Below are 25,227 nucleotides of genomic sequence, written 5' to 3' on the forward strand. Positions count from 1 at the left end.
TAACTGCATTGGAAAGTGCACTTCTATCTGCGAGCTTGCTTCCCGACCCGATTCAGGCATTCTCCATATAAGTCCCAAACAGATAATAGGGATGAGGTAGTCAAGATTGTAGGCGCTAGTGCTCAACTACTAGCATCTATAGATATGGACACAAGTCCAAATTTGGTGCTACTCGGCACCATCGATATCACTAGAAAAAAAATACATCAAAGAGATCCACTTCCCAATAGTACTCGAAGATAGTTCATTGACTTGACACTCTCTAAGAGGTTCATACAAAATACATTATCTCTAAGAGTGAAACCTACAATACTCATATCGTGTTGTTTAGGACTAAACATCAACAACCCCTTGACTGGTCGCTATCATACTCAATTCCAAAATATTTTTCCAATATGTCGGCTTGAGTAAGGAGATCTGGGCTTGGGAGTTCCTCCAAATCATCTGCAGCTTCATCATCTTCAGCATATTGCAGGGCTTCATCTTGAATAATTTTAGCCCTCTTGGAGTCAGCATACTTTTTGATGGACAGAGCACACTTCTCAAGCATGTCGCATACATCTCCAATTTGAAACAAAGTGGTCTTAAGTGTGTACACTGATTCCGGTTCACTAGTATCCACAACCCCATCAGTCACTAGACTGCGAATGATGTCAACATGTGTCTCGATGACTCGAACTGAGCTCTCAACCATGTCAAGTGGCTCTTTTTCCATCTCTAAAACTGAAAATGGCCAAGTCTCACAATCAAAATTGAGATCGCAACAAAGGCAGGGATCAGAGGGAAAACAAGGATGTGGCTTATAGGGCAAAAAGAGGGGTCCAAATAACATTGTCATGGCTATGAATAAGTCAAAGATGGGAGATAAGAACAAGTCTTATAACATAGGGTTGGGAAGCAAAGATAGGTAGTCAAAAAACTAAGAAGGGAGATAAGAACAAGTCTTATAACATAGGGAGATAATAACATTGTCATGGCTATGTACTTCCATGATGTATGTGGCCATAAGCACATTTGCCCTAATGATTATCAAACAAAGATAGGTAGTCAAAAAACACTAAAAATAGACTTGTTGCCCCAATCACTATGGAGATTTTCTACCAAGAAGGGGTCCTAGTAGTTGCATCAACTATCCATGACAAGATCAAACAACTGACATCGATGGAGGGACACAAAATTCTTCATTCGAAGGATACTAACACCTTAATGGTATACAAACATTTAATCACAAGGGATACAAGCTACTAAAGCAAAAATGGTGACCTTAACAAAATATGTAAGTGAAAACACCAACAATATAAGCATAATGACCAACATTAACAATATAAGATTAACAATAATTAATCTAAGCACTGATAATTAATATAATGTACACTATCTGCAATGTAGTGCACCATGATCAAGGAGTGCACTGAGGAATCAAGGCATGACTAGCAGAAACAAGTAATCAAGGCATGAATTTGTAACAAGTAATTAAGGCATGATCAAGGAGTGCACCGAGGAATCAAGGCATGACTAGCAAAAATAAGTAATCAAGGCATGAATTTGTAACAAGTAATTAAGGCATGATCAAGGAGTGCACCGAGGGCTCGGAGATGGGCACGGCGGCGCACTCGGTGCTCGGGCTCGGCGGCGCTCGGGCTCGGGGACGGGGACGGCGGCGCTTGGCCTCGGGGACGGGGACAGAGGCGCTCGGGCTCGGAGATGGAGACGGCGACGCTCAGGCTCGGAGATGGAGACGACGACGCTCGGGCTCGGAGATGGGGACGGGGACGGCGGAGTTGGGCTCGGGGACGGCGCGGCGTGGCGGGCGCCCAGCTCGGAGACGGTGGCGCTTGGGCTCGGGCTCGGCGACGGCGTGGCGGGCGCTCACGGCTCGGAGACGGGGACGGGAACGGCGGCATAGTATCAGCCTGGCGGCGTAGTATCAGCTCCTGGCGAAACCTAAACCCTAAACCACCGTACCGAGGCTTTTATATTGTAAACACATCACAGACGGATTTTTAGAAAAACCGCTTGTGATGTATAACATCACAAGCGCTTTTCTATTTCGACCGCCTGTGATATGTAAACTTCATAGGCAGTCGAAATAGAAAAGCGCTTGTGATGTTGAACATCACAAGCGGTTTTTCTAAAAATCCGCCTGTGATGTGTATGTAGTATAAAAGGCTCGGTGGTTCCAGCGCAGGAACCCTAACTTCCGGAGCCCGACACGCCGCTAGGCTGCGCACTGTAGCGGCGGCGGATTTTTTTGATCTACGGGGAGAAGGTTTTGTTTTTGATTTTCGGGCTTGATTTCAAGAGTTTATGCATATATATGATCTCCGTTTGTTTTCTTTCTCATTTTGATACGATTTTTTGCCTCAATTTTGTAATATAGACCGGAATTGAAGAAAAACTCAGGAATTCCAAGATTTGGACTTGTAGTTGATCTAATTTAAAGATTTTTTATGAAGAGTTGTCTCACCTCAAGGTACCTATATTGCTGCAATCTTGTTTCATTTTCATGCACATTAATTCGTTCATGATTTAGGGATTAAATTCAATTAATTAGGGATATTTTAAATTTTTTTTGTCTCATGTGCTAGGTACATCTCGATATGATCTTGTTTCACTTTCATGAACATTTATTTTTTCATGTTACATCTCGATATTGACGTTAATCAATATAGGGATAGGTAATGGACCGAGGTTGGATGTACAATGTGCCAAGACCACATCCGTCGTACATTCAAAATTTGAGAAGCTTTATTGAAGCGACCAACAAGCACGCGAATTTGCGAAAGAGCAAGGAGATATTATGTCCGTGCATCGATTGCGATAATAAGATAGCTTGGAGAGATATAGGAGTAATCCAATCACATCTGCTAAAAAGAGGGTTTAAAAACAATTACACGATATGGTCAGAACATGGTGAGTTGGATCCGTGTGAAGTGCCTGGTAATGACGAGAGAGTTGTCGGAATTTTAGATCTTAAAGTTGATGGTAAAGTGGATAATGTGGATGCTAATCAAGATTTTGAAGAATTTGATTGTGAAGAGATGTTGCGCCATATGGAACCAGAAATGTTAAGTTCTGTGGGATCGCAGAAAGGGCTATCTAAAATGGAGGGACTGGAAAGTGCCTCAAAAGAACCTTTATATGATGAATCAAAGGGTTGTGACAAAGAGTTTACTACACTACGTACAGTTCTAGAACTTCTGAAGTTGAAGGCTAGCGCCGGATGGTCTGATACTAGCTTCACAGATCTTTTGAATTTTCTGTCTCAATTACTACCAAAACCCAACAAACTACCAACAAGCACTTATAAAGCAAAGAAGCTTATATCTCCCATAGCTCTGGGTGTGCAAAAAATTCATGCATGTCCGAACCATTGTATTCTGTATCGTGGCGATTTTGAGAACGCATCAAGATGCCCAGTTTGCAATGTCAGTCGATACAAGAAGAGCTACAATCAAGACTGTGTAAAAAAATTCCCGAAGAAAAATAAAAACAAGAAATCCACTATTGGACCTGAAAGTGACGATGACACTTTTGATGACATGGATGGGAAAAAGAAGTCAAAGAACCCAGCTTTGGTGATGTGGTATCTTCCAGTAATTGATCGCTTAAAACGTTTGTTCTCAAATCCTAGGGAGGCTGAGCTTATGCGTTGGCATGCTGAAAATCGCAAGCAGAATAACAAATAGATTCGACACCCTGCTGATGCATCACAATGGAAAAATTTCGATCTTATGTATCCTGAGTTTGCCAAAGAGACCAGAAATGTAAGATTTGCTTTGGGTACAGACGGAATGAATCCATTTGGTGAAAAAAGAAGTGTACATAGCACCTGGCCCGTGACTTTAACGATGTACAACCTTCCATCATGGCTGTGTCACAAAAGAAAGTATAATATGTTGACTATTCTTATTCAAGGTCCGAAATCAGCTGGTGTTGATATTGATGTGTTCCTAGAACCTCTTATGGAAGATATGACAAAGCTCTGGAATGAAGGAGTTAGAATATGGGATGAGTATTGCTGTGAGTATTTCAACTTAAGAGCAATTATATTTGTTACCATCCATGATTCTCCTGGTGGCGCCACACTATCAGGGCAAAAGACTAAATAAAAGAATGGTTGTGTAGTGTGCGTCGATGGAACTGCTTCCATGTACCTTAAATCATCCAAGAAGTTGGTGTTCATGGGACACAGACGGTTCTTGATGAAGCAGCATAAGTACCGAAAGATGAAAGAGGAATTTAACAATCAACTGGAAAGTGAAGGTGCACCAAAGCCTTATAGTGGGAAACTTGTTTTTGAAATTGTAAAGAACATTCATGTTGTATTCGGAAAGGGAAAAACAAAGGAGAAAAGAGAAAGAGAACTGACCCTTCAACTTACACAACTTTCAAGAAGCAATCAATATTTTTCAAGTACCTCCCATACTGGAAGGATATGGAAATTTGCCACAGCATTGATTTGATGCATGTAACAAAAAATGTTTTTGACAGCATCATTGGAACCTTGCTGGGCATGCCGAGTAAGACAAAAGACGGACTTAAATCACGCAATGATCTAGTAGATCTTCAAATCAGACCGGAACTTCATCCAGTGGATAGTGGCAAAGGGAAGCCTTACCTCCCCCCAAGCTAGCTACAACTTGTCAGTTGAGGAGAGAACAAAGATTTGCAAATGTTTGCGTGGGGTCAAAGTGCCCACAGGTTTCTCATCCAATATCAGCAGACTAGTCAGGATGAAGGACTTGTCTCTATTTGGCTACAACTCTCATGACTGCCATGTGATGATGACGGTGTTCCTCCCAATTGCGGTAAGAGCCCTCGAAACAGAGCATGTCAAAGTTGTCATCACACGCTTGTGTTACTTTTTCAATGCGGTTTCACAAAAAGTAATAGCTTTAGAAGACTTGGACTATCTAAAGGCATACATCATCGAGACTATGTGCAAGCTTGAAATGTGTTTTCCTCCATCATTTTTTGATATGCAAGTACACCTAATCATACATCTCGTGGATCAGATAAAAATATTAGGGCCACTATATTTACATCATATGTTTCAGTTGGAGCGATACCTGGGAGTATTAAAAGGTTATGTGCGAAATCGCGCTCACCCAGAGGGTTCAATCATGGAGGGATACACTACAGAAGAAGTGATTGAGAGCTGTATAGATTACATCAGTGACGGAACAATGATAGGTGTGCCTGTACCTAAACATGAGGGTAAACTATGTGGGAGAGGGAGAATGGGCAAGAAAACTTTTCGCGTTGAGGATTACAAGCTAGTACATTGTGCTCATGGTAGTGTACTACAACATCTCACGATAGCCGAGCCTTACATAGAGGAACACCTGAATGAGCTTCGTAAAGAAAATCAGAACCGCACAGAGGACTGGATCATGAGGGAGCACAAACATCGTTTCAGCGAATGGTTAATGGACAAAAACATCCCATTTGGAGACTCTTCGGAAGAGAAAACAATGAAAAATTTGGCTTCTGGGCCATCGTGTTTTGTGACATCATGGCAAGCATATGACATCAATGGGTACACATTCTACACTAAATCAAAAGACATGAAAAGTGTTGCACAAAATAGCGGTGTTCGTATCGATGCTTTTGACTTACATGGACAGAAGACCACATATTTTGGATTCATAGAGGAAATATGGGAACTTGATTATGGCCCAAGCATGAAAATACCCTTATTTAAGTGCCAATGGGTACAACATCCCGTGGGGGTGATAGTGGATAACTACGGACTCACACTGGTAGACTTAAAGAAAGTAGGATATAAAGATGACCTGTGGGTTCTCGCCGAATGTGTTGCACAAGTGTTCTATGTACTCGATCCAGCAGATGAGAAGATGCATGTAGTTATTTCTGGAAAGCAAAAAATTGTTGGAGTTGAGAATGTGGGAGACCAAGATGAGGAATACAATAAGTATGAAGAGATGTTCGTCTTTAACGGTCCAGAGAGAATCAAGCGTGTGGAAAAGAAAATTGATAAGAACTTAAAGCCATACATGCGGAAAAATGGTAGTTCATGAAAAATTGTATGAATCAAATTGTATTTGTTATCATGTATGATCGACTATGAATTGTGGTTGCCAATTAATTTAAAATCTCTCTAGTTATCTATGTGTGCTATTATAATTCATTTAAATTGTATTTGCATATTATTGTTAAAAATTAAATATTAATTCATTTAAATTGTATTTGCATATTTCTGTTAAAAATTAAAATTATTTTCATATTTAAATTGTATTTTTCATATTTTTACAATCACAGGCGGTTTTGTCTTAGGGTCTGCTTGTGAAAAGGATAGAGCACCACAGGCGGTCCTAAACAAAAACCGCTTGTGATACTATTACATCACAGGCGTACTGAACCGCCTGGGACATCACAGGCGGTTTTCTAACCGAACCGCCTGTGATGTAAAAAGCCTACCGCTTGTATAGAGCCAAATTGCACTAGTGTGTGTTGTGGTTTAAATATGTAGGGGGAGGAACATATTGTTGTCGTGGTGTGTAATAAATTGGTGTATAGTGTGCAACAGTAGGTTCTGTATATGCGTATCTGGTGTGTCCAGCCCAGGTGGTCGGACGGTCCGACACAATGCCGGACTGTACGATGGTAAATCCAGATTGTCTGTTTTGGTTTGCTACTATCGAGGCGCCACGTGGTGGTCCTGGAGCAGCCCTGGATTGTCCGACAGGGAAAGCTAGATGGTCTGGGTACGGGTCGGACTGTGCGGACAAAGGCTCCGATGGTCCGACCCTGTCTAGGGGCGCTCATCTGCTAAGCAGGGACAACGATGGTGGTATTTATTCTGGATATGAGTTCATCGACATACAATATAATGGTTGGGGCAGCGAATCCCCATTTGTTGTCGATGTATCCTGTTACTAGTTTTAAATGATGGAAAACTAGGAGCAACAGATTTCTCCAACGAACGTGTTAGTTCTCTAATTGATTCTTCTAACCTTCCAATATGTTGTTTCATTTGATTCTGCTACTGATCTACATATTGTTTAATATATTGGATACATTGGGAATTTGAAGCGAAGATAGAAGAGATGCGACCTCGATCTCTCCATGTTTGACAACCTTCTGGTGGCGATCCACCGTGAATTGTGACAAGAATTTCTCCTTCGCCTGAGGCATCTTCGTATTGTTGTTGCTCATCGGCTGACAAGCTTTTTGCGCACGCGCGGACCGTTCACGTCGTCACCGCAGACCACCCGGCCCCAGGGGCGGACAGTCCATAGGGCAATTTTAGTGTTCAACAGAGATTTCAGCGCATCAAGTACCTCGACGACGTAGACCATGGCACCGAGCAAAGCGCCCAAAAAGGCATTAAATATTTTAGGGCACAAATCGTGATTTTTTTTTTGAAAAAGGGGTCAAATTCCAAAAAAAATCAGGCTCAAAGACCACAACAAGGGTAAAACGGTGAATTTTCGCGCATCTTTTTTTTCATGTGGGAGACCGAATTATGGCTACCAGGCCGTGCACCATGCAGCAAAGTGAGACAAAAGCAAGGAGAAAGAGGCCCGCGCAACTCAAACGGGGGCCATGACCAGATCATCAACGTTTTGCATTTGCAGCCTTGCAGGACTCGAATAAAACAAAGCAAGGCCAAAAACATACAGAGCGCTGGGGTCAAGCAGGCTCAAGACGAGGGTACCAAGTTTTCGACGTCGTAATTCACGCGCTGGACAGTGTCAGGATCGCTCATCGATCTGCGTCATGTCATGTGCAGGGAGAACGCACTACTATACTGCATGCATATGTATATACAGTATATAATGAGTATACTATACGCTGCTGCTCGATCGCATAATTGTATGTGCAGTCGAGCTCATCATAGCGATTCCAAGTACTCTTCTGAATTTTGCATGCTGTACGCCGTGTGCCAGTATGCGTTGCTTTGGAGTGTCCAATTATATACCCTACTACTACTAGTATACTAGCCTTTTGCATTACAAAAAGACTGGAACTCATCTATGCATGCCTGCCACCCGCCGCATAAACTAAAGGCAATATATATAGTTCAGTTTGATTGCATTCGAAATTCGACCGTATCGCTTCGTTTCTCTTCATGCAGCTGCAGATGGACCCCTCTCGTAATTGAGCTATATATGCTAGCACGTACGAATCCGCGCGCATGCTTTCCGCGGTAGTAGTACGTGGAAAGAAGCGTCTCGCAAAGAACAGGCTACGACGACCTGCGTGCTAGCTGCTGCTGGTACCGCCGCGCTCTGATGTGTGCGAGTGCGAGCTTTAACCCGCTTTTGCACTGGTCAATGCAATTGCAATCGTCCTAGCTAGTTCATTCCACGGAGATCCAAGCGGCCGCCGGTGTCATGTCTCCAGCCAGCCTTTGTCATCATTGTGAGAATTTCAGAGGTGCTTGGAAGGTGGAAACGCCGGAGACAGGCGTGTTGCGTGTTGATTTTCTGAGTGGCTGGAAAAGCCCCAGCCGTGGCTTACATAGAGGATGCCAGGAGATGATTGAGGAGATAAAATAGAAACAAACTATTTCTTTCTTTTACAATTCCTAACTACCATATCTCCTGGCCTTTTCTATCTTTGGTTTACATATTCTAACACTCCCCCTCAATTGAAACTTCCTAAGTTGAGATTGTTTTTGAACATCTCCAAGTTCCGTACAGCTAGTGGCTTGGTAAAGCCATCTGCAATTTGATCTCTCGTAGAAATGTATTCAATATCAAGTAGCCTTTTTGCTACTCGTTCACGAACAAAATGATAGTCTACCTCTATGTGTTTTGTTCTAGCATGAAAAACGGGGTTTGCTGAAAGATACTTAGCTCCAATATTGTCACACCACAATTTTGCCTTTCTTGGTGCCTGAATGCCTAACTCATATAGCAAGGTTTGTATCCACATTACCTCTGCAGTGGCATTAGCAACTGCTTTGTATTCAGCTTCTGTGCTTGATCTTGACACTGTAGTTTGCTTCCTAGCACTCCAAGAAATGAGATTTGATCCCAAAAATACGGCAAAACCTCCAGTTGACCGCCTATCATCTCGATCTCCTGCCCGGTCTGCATCTGAAAATGCACTTACAAGAAGAGAAGGCGACTTACAAATTTTGAGTCCAATCTCCATAGTGTGTTTGAGATACCTTAGTATTCTCTTTACTGTAGCCCAGTGGATAGTAGTAGGTGCATGCAAATATTGGCAAACCTTATTCACAGCAAAAGAAATATCTGGCCGAGTCAAGGTTAAATATTGCAGACCTCCTACCATGCTCCTGTATGCAGTAGCATCTTTGGGCCCAAGAGGATCACCTTCATGAGCAGACAATTTTTCCGAGGTGGACAATGGTGAGCTAACTGGTTTGCACTCCATCATGTTTGCACGCTGCAACAGTTCTCTAGCATATTTTCCTTGTGTTAGCAGAATGCCATTATTTATCTTCCTTACCTCTATACCAAGGAAGAAGTGTAGATCTCCTAGATCTTTGAGAGCAAATTCCTTCCTCAAATCCTGCAACAGGCATGCTGTGGCTTCCTGAGTGGAGCTAGCAACAATTATGTCATCAACATAAATAAGAACATATATAGTGACAGATCCTTTGTTGTAATAAAATAGAGATGTATCAGCCTTTGATGCTTTAAAGCCCAACTGACACAACTTACTACTCAGCCGTGAATGCCACGCTCTTAGTGCTTGTTTAAGTCCATATAATGCCTTGTCAAGCTTGCAGATGTACTCGCTTTTTGACTTGTCTTCATAACCAGTTGGTTGTTTCATATACACATCTTCTTCTAGATACCCATGGAGAAAGGCATTTTGGACATCTAATTGACGTAGGCTCCACCCTCTAGAGACAGCAACAGACAAAATAGTTCTGATAGTAGCTGGTTTCACAACTGGGCTGAAAGTATCCTCATAATCAATCCCATAACGTTGTCTAAATCCCTTTGCTACTAGCCTGGCTTTGTATCTATCCAAACTCCCATCAGATTTCTGTTTGACTTTATATACCCACTTACAGTCAATGACATTGATACCTCTCTTTGGTGGAACTAAGTGCCAAGTTTTATTATCAATCAAAGCATTATATTCTGCATCCATAGCTAATTTCCAATCTCTACTATTCAGAGCTTCATCAAGGGATTGCGGTTCACCAGATGCTGTGAAACATCCATACCTGACTGTGCCATCTGTATAGACTTTTGGTTTGCGAATACCATCACGAAGTCGTGTTCGTGGTCCAGGTGGAGTCTCTGTGACAGCCGCAGCAGAAGATCCATCACCTTGTGCAGGCGCAGAGGTGCCATCCGCAGCAGCAGAGCTGTCGGTGTCGGCTTCTGTTCCCCCCGTGCCTGCAACAGGGTGGAGCATCGAGACCGGCACAGCAGGACGCATGGCCCCGCTTGGTTGGTGCGATGTAGCGTCCACCGGGGGTGTCTCTGAGACAGCGGCAGGAATGGTACTGGCGCTTGCAGTATTAGTAGGAGAGGACGTCAGATCCTCCTCAGTTTCCGTGCTGAGAGACAAGGAGTTCTCCCTGTTATCACATGCTGCATGCTCACCATTAGTAGTTTGGTTAGTGAAATCAAACACGTGATCATCTAACTGTTCCTTCTCAAGAAAAGGCACAAGGCCAGATGGGAGAAGTGCAATTTCAGCACGGAGACGGGCACCGGCATTGGAGTGAAGCGTAGAGAAAGGGAAAACTTCTTCATCAAAGATGACATCTCGAGAAATGTATACTCGCCCGGATTGAATATCAAGACACTTATAACCCTTGTGAAGGTTGCTATAACCAAGGAAGGCACACTGCTTAGAACGAAGTTCAAGTTTGTGGCGATTGTAAGGTCGGAGATTGGGCCAACATGCACAACCAAAGGTGCGAAGAGAGAGGTAGTCTGGTTTTGTTGGAGTAAACGCTCAAAGGGTGTTTGATTATCGATGACTTTGCTAGGCAAACGATTTATAAGAAACATGGCCGCCATAAAAGCCTCATCCCAGAATTTCAAGGGCATTGAGGCATGAGCAAGAAGAGATAACCCAACCTCGACTATGTGTCGATGTTTACGTTCAATGACCCCATTTTGTTGATGAGCATGAGGACATGATACATGATGAATGATGCCGACTTGGGAAAAGAAACTATTTAATTTTTGATATTCCCCGCCCCAATCAGTTTGCATGGCAAGAATTTTTCTATCAAATTGTCGCTCAACCATTTTTTGGAATTCATGGAACTTTTGGAAAACTTCAGATTTATATTTAAGGAAATAAATCCATGTAAAACGACTGAAATCATCAACAAAGCTAATATAGTAGCGTTTTCTGCCAACAGATTCAACTGCAGGACCCCAAACATCTGAATGAACAAGTTCCAAAGGAAAACTAGTTGAGCTAACAGATCTACTGTAAGGTAGCTGATGACTCTTTGCTTGCTGGCAAGCATCACAAACTGATTTTTTATTGGACACGGAGGAACACGAGAGATTATTATTGTCTATGACCTTGGTGACCATGGGGAGCGAGGGATGGCCTAGGCGATTGTGCCATTTAGACACGGTTGGTTTGTCAACAGCATTTGCCTGCTTGAGTGAAGAATCGGTAGAAAGGGGATACAATCCACGATGACATGGCCCCCTAAGAATCGTTCTCCTCGTATCCTGATCCTTGATGAGAAAAAAATCAGGATGAAACTCAATAAATGCAGAGTTATCTTTGGTAAGACGATGAACAGAGACTAGATTTTTAGCAGCTTTAGGAACATGAAGGACATTGTTTAGATGTAAGCTACGGGATTGAGTTGGAACAGTAGTATGACCAACGTGTTTAATTTCCATACCTGAACCAGAGGCGGTGTGGATCTGATCATTCCCATGATACTTCTCCCTCATCGCGCTACAGGAAAAACCTAAAATTTCGTGGGCCAGCATATTTTCGTCGGCCGGCCCACGAAAATAAGGAAGTTATTTTCGTCGGCCTAGTGGCCGACGAATATAATACGTATTTTCGTGGGCCCATTAATATTTTCGTCGGCAGGCCCACGAAAATACGGACATATTTTCGTCGGCCACTAGCCCGACGAAAATAAGCTGTATTTTCGTGGGCCGAGGCCAAACCAACGAAAATACGTCGTTGACCGACCACTATTTTCGTCGGCCTCAGAGGCCGACGAAAATAGTGGTCCTACATCGTCGTCCCCAGCCTTCTCTGGCTCATTTCAAACCGTTCTCACCACGCCGCGCCGCCGCACGCCGCCCCCGCCCACGACGCTGCCCCACAGCAGCGCCCAAGGTCCTGCGCCCCTCGCCGCCCAAGGTCCCGCGCCGCCCGGCTCCCACGACGCCGCCGCGCAGCCCGGCCCCCACGACGCCGCCCGCCAACGCCGCCGCGCGCCGAGCCCCACTGATAGTCGCCTAGAGGGGGGTGAATAGGGCGAAACTGAAATTTACAAATATAAACACAACTACAAGCCGGGGTTAGCGTTAGTAATAAATGAGTCCGCAAGAGAGGGCGCAAAACAAATCCCAAGCGAATAAGCAAATGAGACACGGAGATTTGTTTTACCGAGGTTCGGTTCTTGCAAACCTACTCCCCGTTGAGGAGGCCACAAAGGCCGGGTCTCTTTCAACCCTTCCCTCTCTCAAACGGTCCCACGGACCGAGTGAGCTTCTCTTCTCTAATCAAAGCCGGGAACAAAACTTCCCCGCAAGGGCCACCACACAATTCGTGCCTCTTGCCTTGATTACAATGGAGTTGTGATCTCAGGAACAAGTGAGAAAGAAAAGAAGCAATCCAAGCGCAAGAGCTCAAATGAACACGGCAAATCACTCTCACTAGTCACTAGGGTTTTGTGTGGAATTGGAGAGGATTTGATCTCTTTGAATGTGTCTAGAATTGAATGCCTAGAGCTCTTGTAGTAGTTGAGAAGTGGAAAACTTGGATGCAATGAATGGTGGGGTGGTTGGGGTATTTATAGCCCCAACCACCAAACTTGACCGTTGGCTGGAGGCTTCTGTTCGATGGCGCACCGGACAGTCCGGTGCACACCGGACAGTCCGGTGCCCCTGCCACGTCACCACTGCCGTTGGATTCTAGCCGTTGGAGCTTCTGACTTGTGGGCCCGCCTGGGTGTCCGGTGCACACCGGACATGCACTGTTTGATGTCCGGTGCATCGGTATGGGCAGCCCTGACGTCTGCGCGCGCTGCGCGCGCATTTAATGCTGCGCAGGGAGCCGTTGGCGCCGCAGAGAGCCGTTGCTCCGCTGGCACACCGGACAGTCCGGTGCACACCGGACAGTCCGGTGAATTATAGCGGAGCGGCTGACGTGAAAACCCGAGGATGACGAGTTCCGGAGGCCGCGGTTCGTTGGCGCACCGGACATGTCCGGTGCACACCGGACAGTCCGGTGAATTATAGCGCGCCGGCCTCCGCGAATTCCCGAGGGCGAAGGGTTGGAGTCTGAGTCCCCTGGTGCACCGGACAGGTACTGTTCACTGTCCGGTGGCACACCGGACAGTCCGGTGCGCCAGACCAGGGGTGCCCTCGGTTGCCCCTTTGCTCCTTTATTGAATCCAAAACTTGGTCTTTTTATTGGCTGAGTGTGAACCTTTTACACCTGTATAATCTATACACTTGGGCAAACTAGTTAGTCCAAAGATTTGTGTTGGGCAATTCAACCACCAAAAATATATAGGAACTAGGTGTAAGCCTAATTCCCTTTCACCCACGCCGCCGCGCAGAGCTCCTGCGCCCCCACGACGCCGCCTGCACGCCGCCCCTGCAGCCGCGCCCCTCGCCGCCCGCCCCTGCACGCCTGCCGAGCCCCACGCCCGCTCCGCCGAGCCCCACGTCGCCGCACGCGGCCCGCGCGCCCTCGCCCGCCCGCGGAGAAGAGAGCCCGCCGTCCGCGAAGGGAGCCCGTGGCCGCCGTCGCGAAGAAGAGAGCCCGCCGTTCTTCCACGACGCGCTCGCCGTTCGTCCACGCCGCCCTCGTTCACCGCGGTGAGCCTCCCCGTATATAATATTGTTTGTAAGATTGTTTGTAAAATTGTTATCACACCACATTTGGTGCTCATGGCGGCCGTGGCGGCCGTGGCGTGCCGTGCGCTTGCCGTGGCGGCCGTGACGAGCCTCTGTCTTATGGTTGTGCCATTGGCGTATAGGGCACTTCTATCTTATGGTTGTGTCGTTGCATTCTTTGTCTAATCCTCAATGTGATCGGAGGGTGATGTATTTTGTTTAATCTCCGAGATATTTTTTAATATTTAGAGTTCAGTTTTAATCGTTAACCATAGCGAACCGTATGCGTCACCCGTTCGGGAACGGCGAACGTCACATTGGCTTGTGAGGTTCGCCGTTCCGGAATTGTCCACATATTTTGGACAGCCTGAGAGTGTAGGCCGATGCTTGTGATTTGTGACATGTGCCTTACGATTGACGCGGAATTTTGGTTGTGTAACCCAGTTGTTCTCCAACACACCATGTTCAGGCGTGTGCTTGGAGAGCAGTGAGGTTATGCTGCCGAAATTTCACGGAAATCGTAGGATACACGTCACAAATCACAAGCATCGACCTACACTCTTGGGTGGGTTTAGGGCCTTTACCTAATAGGGAGTTCACCTAAGCCACGGACGATCGTTGATGTTCTTTGTCTTTTGTTTAGCCTTTGAAATGGACGGTGATCGGAGGGTGATGTATGACGGGTGGAGAAAGGATGGGGCACATTCGAATGAATGGATGGGTGTAACAAAGGCTTTTCTTGAGCACACTTTTAAAGATGCAACTGGTCGTCTAGTGAAGTGTCCTTGCAATCGCTGCAAGAACAAGTGGCCTCAGAAGAAGGAAGAAATGGAGAAACACCTTTGCAAAAGTGGGTTTATGCCGAACTACCTTGTATGGTACCGGCATGGAGAGTCTATTAAACACGTTGACGCGGAGGTGGAACTTGATGACGATCATGATAGGATGGACGACATGTTGCATGATCTTGGTAGGGATGTTGAAATGAACGCTGAGGAGCTGGGGCAGCTTCCACGTGATGCTCAGGAATTCTTCCGGCTACTCGCCGCGGGAGAAGAGAGACTGCACGAGCACACTCAGATGTCAGTTCTTGGGACTCTCACAAGACTAATGGCGATAAAGTCGAAGCACAACATTTCAAACAGTGCTTACAACGACATCGTCCAACTTATGGGCGAGGTTCTCCCGGAGAATCATAAGTTGCCAAAGAATATGTACTTCACAAAGAAGATGTTGGCTGGTCTTGGGATGACATATGAGAAGATCGACGTGTGTCCCAACAGTTGCATGCTATTCTTTGAGGAGGATGACAAGCTGGACCGTTGTAAGCATTGTGAAGCTTCTAGATATGTCGAGGTGACAAATGATGAGGGTGAATTGGTAGTTACGAAGGTTGCAGCTAAGCAACTTCGTCGGTTGCCCATCATTCCTCGGCTTTCAAGGTTGTTCCTCAACAAGGAAATAGCTCTGCATATGACGTGGCCAAAGAATGGTGTACGTCTCGTCACTGATCCAGACATAATGGTCCATCCGTCGGACGGTGATGCGTGGAAGGCATTTGACGAGTTTGATCCCGAATTTGCAAACGACCCTAGGAGTGTACGGCTTGGTCTATCGACAGACGGATTCACACCTTTCAATACCAGTGCAAGCCCGTACTCGTGTTGGCCTGTCTTCATTGTGCCATATAATCTTCCTCCTGAGTTGGTCAATAAAGAAGAGTTCATGTTCCTTGCACTAGTCATCCCAGGCCCCGAGCATCCAGGGCCAAAGCTGAATATGTTTGTTCGCCCTTTAATTGAAGAGCTGAAACAATTGTGGAGAGGTGTGAAGGCTTATGACAGCTATACTGAAAAGGAGTTTACCATGCGCGCTGCTTATTTGTGGTCAGTGCATGATTTGCTGGCGTATGGAGATTGGTCTGGATGGTGTGTCCATGGTCGGTTGTGCTGTCCCATATGTATGAATGATACAGATGCATTCAGATTGAAGCATGGTGGGAAAGTTTCATTCTTTGATGCTCATCGACGTTGGACTCCATCCAAGCATGATTTCAGGAATTCGCTTACTGCATTCAGAGGTGGAGCCAAAATCAGAAATGGGCCACCAAAGAGGCAAACTGCACCGCAGATAATGGCATGGCATGCTTGTCTGAAGCAAGGAGAAAATGATAGGTTCCAAGGCTACGGGGAGGACCATAACTGGACCCATATTTCATCAATATGGGAGCTTCCGTATGCAAAAGCCTTGATCATGTCGCACAACATAGACTTGATGCACCAAGAGCGTAACGTTGCTGAAAGCATCATAAGCACATGTTTCGATGTGACTGATAAAACGAAAGATAATATGAAGGCAAGAAAAGACATGGCTGAAATTTGTAAGAGGCCGATGCTCGAGTTGAAAGTAAGCGATAAAGGGCATGAAAGTAGGCCGCGAGCTGATTACTGCCTCAAGCCGGATGAAAGGAAAGAAATATTTAAGTGGTTGAAGAATCTGAAATTTCCAGATCGGTATGCGGCAAATCTGAAACGGGCAGTCAATCTGAAGACCGGTAAATTGATCGGTTTGAAAAGCCATGACTACCATATTATTATGGAGAGGCTGATGCCCGTGATGTTTCGAGGCTATTTTAAGGATGAGCTTTGGAGCATATTTGCATAGTTGAGTTACTTCTATAGGGAAGTATGCGCAAAGACGGTATCGAAGAGGTTGATGCAGAAATTTGAGAAAGAAATTCCAATTCTTATTTGTAAATTTGAAAAGGTTTTCCCGCCAGGATTCTTCAATGTGATGCAACATCTAATTGTGCATTTGCTTTGGGAAGCTTTGGTAGGCGGACCAGTGCAATTCAGGTGGATGTATCCTATAGAAAGGGCGTTGAAAAAGCTCAGGGCGTCTGTTCGGAACAAGGCTAGAGTCGAAGGGTGTATTGCGGAGGCTTTTGCCCTTAAGGAGATATCTCAATTCTCAACCAGGTATTTCGCTCGAGCCAACAATGTGTTTGCGCCTTCAGTGCGACTTCATGTCGAAAATGAATCACCCCAAAGCACCCTTCAAATTTTTGCGAATCCGGGTAAAGCAGTTGGAAAAGGGAGTGTACGTCACATTGAAGCATCAGATTTGAACACGCTAATGCTATATATGTATAGCAATATTGACAGCACACAGGAGGCGTTCGAGTAAGTTTTCCTCATAGTTACGTCCATTTTCTCATCTCATAATTTCTATAGTGTGTAATCTCCATGTTTGTAATATGTCCAGCATGTTTGATGAAGAATGTTGGAAATCTACTAGTAAACCTACGACCATCCAATTAGAAAATCTTCGACGTGATGGGTTGAAAGGTGGACCAAACTTCGTGCAGTGGTTTCGTAATTATGTTAGTAATTGTCGTTCTCTCATTGTCCATACTTAATCTTTGAATTTTGGACTTGGAAGATATAATGCATATACTAATTACTTGTATAGGTTTCCAAAAACTCTGTGCACCCGGACTTGCAGCAAATGGCACATACCTCTGTGTCCGTCCGAAACTATACTCGCTATGATGTAAATGGATATCGCTTCCGAACCGCGAAATTGGAGAAGAGTCGACCATTGGCAGCCACCACCAATAGTGGTGTGTTGGCAAGTTCATATGTTGACGATGACAAAGTAGTGGACTATTACGGTGTTCTTCAAAACATTGTAGAGTTGATTTTTGATGGCCCCAAAGAACTTAAAGTCGTGTTTTTCGAGTGCGACTGGTTTGATGCTCATAGTGGGACTCGTGTCGACAAGTATGGTAATGTCGAGGTGAAGCATAGCTCTAGGATTCCGAGCTGTATGAGCGATGTTGTCCTTGCAAATCAGGCAAAACAGGTGTACTACCTGCCATATCCTCACCCAAGCCTTAGGGCTTGGTGGGTTGCAATCAAAGTCAACCCACAAGTCGTCGCTCCAGAGAGTGCTGACTATGTGAGTACGAGCAGGGACAACGATGATGCTGTTTTTCAACCAGAAGCGGCGTCGAATCAAGACATAGCTCACCGATTCCATGTGACCAATGGAGAAGGACTTGAAAATCTCTGTTGCAATTCAAGCGACTTAATTGAAGAACCTAGGTCAAAGCGCAAACGACCTGTCGTCGTTAGAAGATCAGTAAGGATCCAACGAAATCAAGAGCGTATGAATAAACAACGAGCCGAAGAAGCATCATCGGATGCGGATGACTTTTGATTAGTATGTTTCTTTTCGTTAATCAATTAAGCTATGTATTCCAATTTCCACATTATTAATTTTCATATTATTTGTTCCATATACTGTGGTTTGACATTAATTTATCTACAGTTGAACATGTTCAAGCATAGGAGATCGAGGAGGAGTGGGGGCAGCGCGGCCAGCGAGGACAGCTCGGGCAGTGGGCTTTTTCAGGGCACCTCACAGAGCCTACAGAGGCAGCAGCAACTTCTCGACTGTCTAGACGAAGTGCAGGGTGAGGAGGGTGAGCAGGAGACTCCTCAGCAGGATGCTCATGTGCAGGGTCAGGAGGGTGAGCAGGATGAGGAGGGTGAGCAGGATGAGGAGGTTGACCCCATGGGGGCAGGCAGCGCGGGCGACGCGTCAGATGGTTCTACGTCCTTCAGGTATTATTATGCATATTAGTTTAATTGATATTAGTTTTTAATCATTTCATCATATTGAATTTACTTGTATACTTAGGTATAAGAAGAGCAATGCGCTTGGTCCGAGACCTGCCGAGAGGAGGCTCATCCGGCCGCATGGAGAATGGTGGGGCTTATTTCTGTTGTGTTAATTTTTTAATGTGAACGTGATTGCACTGGTTTACTTGTTTTATTAATGTTTGTAGGTCATGGGAAGACTTGACTTGGGACGGTACAGGCAGACGTCCCAAGGTGAACGCGGTGTTGGGTAGCCTCTGTCGCTTCTACTACCCTGGCATGGTGGAGCTCAATGGCGAGAGGTTCGCGGCTATGCAGTGGGCTGACTGGGGTCTAAAGGACTATGTCCAGCCAGGGGAGTCAGGGGAAAGCAGTAGCGGAGGGGGAAGTTCGGAAAAAAATGAAGGACTTGTCAGGTGGCTGTGTGGGACGAGTTCTGGGTGAGTTTACTTTCGTATATAAGCAATTCACATAATTATTGCTTCTCCTAATCTTACTTTAACTTAACTTCTCCATTGATATGTAGGGGAGGTTCGAATTGCCGGATGACATCGAGGACGATCAGGCTCAGTGGGCACGTGTGAAGAGGCACTTTCGGAAGTGCGCTGATAAGGTCATCAAGGATGCCATGTACAATGCTCGCATCGCGGCCGTCAACTACTACTACAAGAAGATAAAGGGGCAGAAAATGAGCAAAGCATTAGGGGCCAATGAGATCTACCTCACAGAGGAGCAGTACCTGGAGAGCGTTGTGGATTGGCTGGCGAAGGACATGGAAGCCTGGAGGTGGTTGGCAAAGAGATGGGCGTCGCCTGAGTGGATTGCAGAGTCCAACAAGCACCGTGTCAACCGTGGCACTGAAGGACCAGGGCATAGGTACGGCGCCGATGGACACCTTGGTACCGCACGCCGCATGGTAAGTATATAAATCAAACTTGTATGTTACATCTATGAAAATTATATGGTTTAACTCTTCTTTTTCATGCAGGAAGCTGAAAGTGGAGTTGCTCCAAGTTTTATGGAGGTTTACGTCCGTGGTCACCGTGGCCCTGATCCGGCGAACCCTGATGAGCTATGCAGCGAGGCGGCAAGGGAGAAAATGGTAAACAAGTTGTATTTACGAATTAAATTGCATGTTTTGTGTCTAACTCCAACTCTAACTTTCTTTACAGAATGCATATGGGGAGGAAATGACTCAACGCCATGGGCCTGATTTCGACTGGATGCATTCAGACTTAGATGCCTCGGCGTTGTACCACAGTGGTGGGGGTAGAAAGCATGGCAGGTCAGGTGGTTGTCTTTGATTCGACAATTTCATTAACAAGAATGTGTCCACTTAATGGCTCAACTATGTGTATCATGCAGGTTTGCCTTTGGCACCGGCGTTGTGGAGTACAACAGGACATTAGGTCAAGGGAAAGCATCGTCTTCGGCAGGGAGTTCTCGCTCCTCCAAGTCTGCTCGAGAGGCTCAGCTGGAGGAGGAGACTCGGGCAGCACAGGAGCAGGCTCGAGCAGCACAGGAGCAGGCTCGAGCAGCGTAGGAGCAGGTTGGACAGCTGACGCAGTATATGGCTTCTTATTTTCAGGTAATCCGTCTATCTCATCACGTGTCGTCATTGAATTCAAAGTATAATGTTGCGATTCTAACGTTTCATCCATTTGCAGGAAATGACTACTCGACTCGGCCCTGATATGAACTTGCCAGCTTTTCGCCCTCCCCAGGTAACACTATCTGAACACTTCAATTCCATAGCAACTCTTTTTTTATTATCAAAAATGGCTCGCAGGCATAAGGATGGGGACAGTGGCCAGGACAAGCTCCAGCATCGCAGCCACAGTGGACTGGTGTTGGGTGGACGCAGGCACCTCCAGGCACTTGGACACCTCCACCACCCCAAGGATCGCAGCCAGTCCCGGGATGGGTGCCACCGGTCTTCCAGCCACCGGCGGGCTCTCAGCCATTTCAAGCGTGGATGGCACCGCCACCGACGGGGTGGGTGCCACCACCTCAGGGGTGGCCAGCACAACAGTACCCGTGGATGCATGCACAGCCTCCTCCTCACCATGGATCACAGGTGACGTTCCATGTTTAGTTTTATGCAAATATTGACCAAACACAGCCTTATTTGAATGATTGATGAATTGCAGGGTTCAGCGTCACATGCTCAGGGATCGGAGGGTGCTGTCAACGTCCAAGACTTCCTCGTCCATGGTTCTGGAGGTAGTGGCCACCTTCCTGGTGGCGGAGGAGGGAGTGGCCAAAACTCACATAGCCCGCCGGAGTGAGTAGTGACTTTGTTTATGGACTATGTATGGATATGTATAGACTTTGTTTATGGTTCTGGAGGGAATGACTTTGTTTATGTATGGACTATATATGGACTATATGTATGGAATATGTTTGAAACAATTATGTAATTGCTTGTGAATGTTGTTTGTGAAAACTGTATTGTTTGTGAAATCTGTATATGTGATTGTGTATATGTTTATTTTGCTGTGAATTAATAAAAGGTGCAGAAAAATCTGTTTTTTGGGGGGGTATCATGAATTTTCGTCGGCCTGGGTGGTGGCCGACGAAAATACGTGCCCAGATATTTCGTCGGCCACCACCCAGGGCCGACGAAAATTATGTTCCTATTTTCGTCGGCCTCAGTGGCCGACGAAAATAGTGAGCCGACCAACTATTTTCGTCGGCCTTGGGGAAGCCGACGAAAATACGTCGTTTTCGTCGGTACCGACGAAAATAATTCCCTATTTTCGTCGAACTTATTTTCGGCGGCTATTTTCGTCGGCCTGCCGACGAAAATAGGCTATTTTCGTCGGTTTAGGCTTATTTTCGTGGGTTTTTGGCCCATGAAAATTTAGGCGTTTCCTGTAGTCAGTTTGTTTAGTTCACTTGTGACATGATCTGTTGCTCCTGTGTCGGTGTACCAGTTGGTGTCGACATTGTAGGCGTTCATGGCGATGGCAGCATTGACGTGGCGCTCTTCTGGGACGTAGTTTTCATCGAACCGATGCCAGCACCGGGACGCCCTGTGGCCTGTCTTGAAGCAGATCTGACAGAGCAGTAGGTCATCAGACCCACTCGCTGCATCAGATCGTTGTGGCCGCCCTCCATTGCGTTGCTTCGGTGGGCCGTTTCCTCGGCCACGCACCTGGACGCGTCCACGCTGACCACGGCCACGGGAATTGCCCGAGCCACGGCTGCCATTGCCACGACCACGATTCACCATGCGGGCATATGAGCCACCATCTTGCAGCTCCAATCTGGTCTCGAAACTGAGCAATTGTGAATAAAGCTCAGGAATCGAGATGGGATCCAATCTAGCTGTGACCGAGGTCACAACTGGATTGTAATCAGCATCAAGGCCATTGCAGATATGCGCCACCAGTTCTTCATCATCTAGGGCCTTGCCGACAGCAGCCATTTCATCTGCAAAACCTTTCATCTTGGCAACATAATCTGTGATCAACATGGTACCTTTCTTCGTAGTGGCGAGGGCAAGCCTCACATTCATTGTCTTGGCGCGAGTCTGCGCAGAGTACATTTTCTCCACGGCCGACCATGCTTGTGCCGCCGTCTGGGCAGCGACGATCTGCGCCTGAACTTCCTTCCCAACGTTTGAGAGAATGAGCCCGAGGATCTGTTGATCCCGAGCATACCATGTCTCAAACGTAGGGTTCGGATTGGTGACGGCCGTGCCGTCCGCCGCCTTCTCGACGACCTCAGCATCAGGGGGCTCGGTCTTGCTGTTGATGTGCCCCTCGTAGCGAGCACCGCGGATGACGGTGAGGATCTGCGCTTTCCATAGCGCATGATTGGTCTTGGATAACTTTTCGGTCACCTGGAAACCGAAGAAGGGATTGCTGACGATGCTTGAACCCGTCGCCATGGAACACTAGGCTCTGATTACCATGTGAGAATTTCAGAGGTGCTTGGAAGGTGGAAACGCCGGAGACAGGCGTGTTGCGTGTTGATTTTCTGAGTGGCTGGAAAAGCCCCAGCCGTGGCTTACATAGAGGATGCCAGGAGATGATTGAGGAGATAAAATAGAAACAAACTATTTCTTTCTTTTACAATTCCTAACTACCATATCTCCTGGCCTTTTCTATTTTTGGTTTACATATTCTAACAATCATGGCACCATTTCATTTCGAAAGACCGACCAGCATACTTATATGCATGCTCGCTAGCTCCCAGCTTCACATCCTACTATTAATTGGAAGAACAATGTCGGCATATCTCTAAGGGTTGACGTACGAAATCAACATGTCACCTTGTTATCCAAGGGCATATGAGGTCTACCATTAAAAGGACAATACTGACAGAGATCTCGAGATTCACAAAATAATCACAGGAGCCATGCTATTAATTAAAAGCCACAACCTAGCTACCACTGAATCAACAATGTTAAATACTAGAGTATATTTACTTGTTGTATTTTAATGTTTTTTAGACTTTGCGTAGATTATCATTGAGTTTTATCTCTTGCAATGCAAGTGAGTAGCTTGTTTTATCCAATACAAATTTCTTACCAAGTTACTAGATTGATTTAAAACCAGCGCAGAGTTATCTAGAACTAGATCAAGTATGCGCTTTCACACCCATCAAACTTGGCTTTAGTATTGATATTGACTTTTCTAGAATATTTTGTATAGGCTATTCACCTCTTCTAGCTCGTGGTTTCCCGTCCAGAGCCCCCCCCTCCACGCCCACGCCCGGCCGACCGAGCCAACTGCCCGAGCCGATCGACATGAAAAATGTCTGAAAAACAAATAATGACTCAATGTTATCTAGATTCTGGAATGACTGAAAAACCTAGAAATGTCTAAGGAAACATGAGGAATGACTAAAAACGAAAAGAATGACTTCATGTTTCCCTAAAAACAAGAATAATTGAATAAAAAACAAAGGAATGTCTGAGAAAACATGAAAAATGTCTGAAAACTAAAATGACTTATTGTTGCCTAGATGTTTACTAGAATGAATTAATGTTCATTGGAATGACTTAATGTTGTCTGAATGCATGAATGTCTTTGCTTGAACTCTAAAATGACTTAATATTGTGTGGACGCTAGAATACGACAGAGATTCACAAGCGAGTTAGACAAATATCTCTAGTGTCTTTCCAACTAGTCTAAGTCATGGATCTCGGACATTTTAATTCTCTAACTCATATTGCTTATTTTGCTCAAACAAGCTCCAAAAGAGGTAGATGTTGATTATTTTGAGCTGATTGTAACTTAGAAACTTACATTGTTGAACTTATGAACATGTGAATCAAAGACTAGGCAAACTAGTTAGTCTGAATGGTTGTGATGGTCATCAAGCACCAAAATCAATATAAGAAATGGTCAAGACCATTTCCCTTTCAGTTATATTAAGATTAATATGACTAAGCATATTTATTCTAAATTTTACTATCATCTCAAACTCTTGGAAATCCTGCAAGTAGATTTATTCACTAAATTCTTGCTTGCATTCACATTTAGAAAATGTGTTCAAGGTATAGAGATTAGATATTTGATAGACTTGTATGTTTATAGGAATGGCACCCCTGAATGTTAGCCCTTACTATTTGATCCTAAATAAACCTATATAAACCTGAAGTTTGTAGTTGTCCTCAATATAACCATTGTACTCTTTTCTCATTGTGTGTATTATTAAAGATCCAACATAATGTTTTTAGAGCCAATAAGTACAATACATGGAGCATATCGGAGTTTTATTGAGGAGTGAGTAGTTGTGGTATTCACCCAAGAGAGAGTGTTAAGAAAATATGCGAAATGTTATATGGGCTAAGATCAATGTACATTAAGTGGCTCTATATTTCCATATAATAACTATATATATACTTGTGAGAAGAGTTTCGTCACCATTGGTTTCTTCTATCCCCTTTGTTGTGATGGGAAGGAAACGAAGAACTAGTTTTTTTATATCTTGCTCCCATCTAATTATTGTTGACGAGAGACTTAAGAGTTTAAGTGGGTGTTTAAATGCACTAGAGCTATAGTTAGTTGAGTAAAAAAAATTCTAGTAGAATTAGCTAACAAATAGCTAACTACCCATTAGCTAATTTGTTAGACTATTTAGATATCTTCAGCTAATTTTAGTAGATGATTATTAGATCTAGTGCATTCAAACATAGCCTAAATCTACATAGGCTTGTTGAGGTTTTTTTAGATAATGGGAAAATATGTCCCGACCTACATCCGAAACGGATGACGGCTACACAAATCCACAAAACAAACAAATCCATTGCCACATGCGGCACAAACTCAAGCACAGTTGGGAGAGCAAAAACATAAAGGATACATCTTAGATAGTAATCCTATTAATAAATTGTCACCCATGATGAGCGAAGATTTGCATCACCGACACTTCTAACCTTCTGCAGGCATCCTTCATAATTTTGGCATCGTCTTCATGCTTTTGGAGGAGCGCCCAAGAACGACACCAATAAATTCCTCTAAAGAGTACCTGTATATAAGTTTGTATATGGCTTTTATAAAAAACAACATCATTTCTACACAACCATA

At 45.0% G+C, this 25,227-nt stretch overlaps 1 non-coding gene across 1 annotated transcript; it reads right to left on the reverse strand.

The window, feature by feature from the left end:
- Positions 1-21,958: 21,958 nt before the first annotated feature.
- LOC111590710 (small nucleolar RNA Z247) lies at positions 21,959-22,097 on the reverse strand. The gene has a single exon (XR_004855750.1). It is a non-coding gene; the product is annotated as a small nucleolar RNA Z247 (small nucleolar RNA).
- Between the last annotated feature and the right edge of the window lie 3,130 nt (positions 22,098-25,227).

The sequence above is a fragment of the Zea mays genome, chromosome 1, assembly GCF_902167145.1.
Source record: "Zea mays cultivar B73 chromosome 1, Zm-B73-REFERENCE-NAM-5.0, whole genome shotgun sequence".
NCBI lineage: Eukaryota > Viridiplantae > Streptophyta > Magnoliopsida > Poales > Poaceae > Zea > Zea mays.